The sequence below is a fragment of the Procambarus clarkii genome, chromosome 34, assembly GCF_040958095.1.
Source record: "Procambarus clarkii isolate CNS0578487 chromosome 34, FALCON_Pclarkii_2.0, whole genome shotgun sequence".
NCBI lineage: Eukaryota > Metazoa > Arthropoda > Malacostraca > Decapoda > Cambaridae > Procambarus > Procambarus clarkii.
The window spans coordinates 6,933,271-6,936,377 of record NC_091183.1 but is presented as its reverse complement, the minus strand read 5'-3'; positions in this window follow the sequence as shown (position 1 = coordinate 6,936,377).

Here is a 3,107-nt window from a genome sequence, read left to right as displayed (position 1 = left end):
ATGGGATTGTTCCCATTACCAGCCATAATATCATTCATGTTGTTTATAATATCACCAATGCCAGCTCCGGGATAGCAAACCCTTAACCTGTTCCCCCTATCTCTAGCACAAAACGTTCTATCCAAATACCTTATCTGGGAATCTCCCACAACTAATGTTTGCTTAGGTACTTCCTTTACTTTCTGAGGGGCCTGCGCTTCCTTTCTCTTCGTTGCTTTCCCTTTTGCGCGATCCACAGTCTCTCCACAGCACTCGTCCTCCAAAACGTCAAATGAATTTGAAGTTGCTATGGCGTTTGAAGGCGGCTTTATCAAAGTCTTCTTAAGGCCCCTGTCTTTCGCAACTCTCCAAGACGAGGTCCCTTTACTGCTGGTCTCCTCCTTCGTTACTTCTCGTTGTTTTTTAAGCTGACGCACCTCCTCCCGCAGAGAGTCCAACTCTGTCCTCAGGGCTCCCACTAGAGTCACCAGGTCCTTCACTACAACTTCCATATTGCTATGATAATATAGCCATACCCAAGCCTTTCCAATCAATTTGACCCAAAAAATTTCTTAGGCTATTAAAATCAGCTTTTCGAAAATCTGGCACTTTAACAGAATTTTCTCCTACTGGTCTATTCCATTCTATGCTAAATCTGATTTCTTTGTGATTTCTTTATTGGCCCATACGAGGCGGCTTGAACATGTCCAGCGTATGATGACTAAGTTAATTCCCCAAATTAGAAATCTTTCATATGAAGAAAGATTAACAAAGCTTAAGTTGCATTCACTGGCAAGGCGAAGAGTTAGGGGTGACATGATAGAGGTTTACAAGTGGATGAATGGACATAACAGGGGGGATATTAATAGGGTATTATAAATATCAACACAAGACAGAACACGAAACAATGGGTATAAATTGGATAAGAACATAAGAACAAAGGTAACTGCAGAAGGCCTATTGGCCCATACGAGGCAGCTCCTATTCTATAACCACCCAATCCCACTCATATACTTGTCCAACCCGTGCTTGAAACAATCAAGGGACCCCACCTCCACAATGTTACGCGGCAATTGGTTCCACAAATCAACAACCCTGTTACTGAACCAGTATTTACCCAAGTCTTTCCTAAATCTAAACTTATCCAATTTATATCCATTGTTTCGTGTTCTGTCCTGTGTTGATACTTTTAATACCCTATTAATATCCCCCCGGTTATGTCCATTCATCCACTTGTAAACCTCTATCATGTCACCCCTAACTCTTCGCCTTTCCAGTGAATGCAACTTAAGCTTTGTTAATCTTTCTTCATATGAAAGATTTCTAATTTGGGGAATTAACTTAGTCATCCTACGCTGGACACGTTCAAGTGAATTTATATCCATTCTATAATATGGCGACCAAAACTGAACTGCATAATCTAAATGGGGCCTAACTAGAGCAAGATATAGCTTGAGAACCACACCAGGTGTCTTGTTACTAACGCTGCGATTAATAAATCCAAGTGTCCGATTTGCCTTATTACGAACATTTATGCATTGATCCTTTTGTTTTAAATTCTTACTAATCATAACTCCCAGATCCCTTTCGCAATCACAACACCATCTAGCTCGTATCTTGTAACTCTATCATCATTACCTAACCTCAGAACTTTACATTTATCAGCATTAAACTGCATCTGCCAATCCTTTGACCATTTCAAAACCCTATCTAGATCAACTTGAAGTGATAGTGAGTCCTCCTCCGAATTAATTTCCCTACCGATTTTCGTATCATCGGCAAATTTGCAAATGTTGCTACTCAAACCTGAATCTAAATCATTTATATATATTATAAACAACAGAGGTCCCAGGACAGAGCCTTGAGGCACTCCACTTACAACATTTTCCCACTCTGACTTGATTCCATTTATACTAACTCTCTGTTTCCTTTGGTATAGCCATGCCCTAATCCAGCTTAATATAGCACCCCCAATACCATGAGACTCTATTTTTTTAATCAGTCTTTCATGTGGCACTGTATCAAAAGCTTTGCTAAAGTCAAGGTATACAACATCGCATTATCATTGCAATATGGAGGTTGTAGTTAAGGACCTGGTGACTCTGGTGGGGGCCCTGAGGACGGAGTTGGACTTTCTGCGGGAGGAGGTGCGTCAGCTGAAGGAACGGCGAGAGGTGACGAGGGGGGAGACCAGCAGTAAAGGGACCTCGTCTTGGAGAGTTGTTAAAGACAGGGGCCTTAAGAAGACTTTGATAAAGCCGCCTTCAAACGCCATAGCAACCTCTAATTCATTTGACGTTTTGGAGGACGAGTGCTGTGGAGAGACTGTGGATCGCGCAAAAGGGAAAGCAACGAAGAGAAAGGAAGCGCAGGCCCCTCAGAAAGTAAAGGAAGTACCTAAGCAAACATTAGTTGTGGGAGATTCCCAGATAAGGTATTTGGATAGAACGTTTTGTGCTAGAGATAGGGGGAACAGGTTAAGGGTTTGCTATCCCGGAGCTGGCATTGGTGATATTATAAACAACATGAATGATATTATGGCTGGTAATGGGAACAATCCCATTATTTGCATTAGCGTGGGAGGAAATGATGTTGGTCGAGTTAGGAGTGAGGAACTGATTCAGAGGTATAAAACAGCCATAGAGTTAGTTAGGAGCAAGGGAGGAATCCCGATCATATGTGGCATTCTTCCAAGAAAGGGAGTGGGAAATGAATGGATATCGAGGGCACTTGGTGTCAATTGCCGGCTGGAAAGATATTGCAAATCAAATGCAATATCTTTCAGACAACTGGGAACACTTCTATGGAAGAAATGAAATGTATGCTCGTGATGGGGTGCATCTATCGAGAGCTGGGGTTGTTGCTGTTGCGAACTCGTTAGAAGAAGTGGTTAGAGGTGTTTGTTTGGGTTTAAACTGTTAGTAGATAGAGGTATGGGAATTGATTTGGAGGAAGGAGGTAATAAAAGTATGTGTTTGTGGGCGAAAGGAATTGGCAAAACGATCAGGGAAAGAGAAGGTCCGCAAAATAACAATTCACTTAGGGTATATTACACTAACAGTAGAAGTCTAAGAAATAAAATTAACGAATTAAATGCTCTAGTCTGCACAGAAAAAATAGATATTATT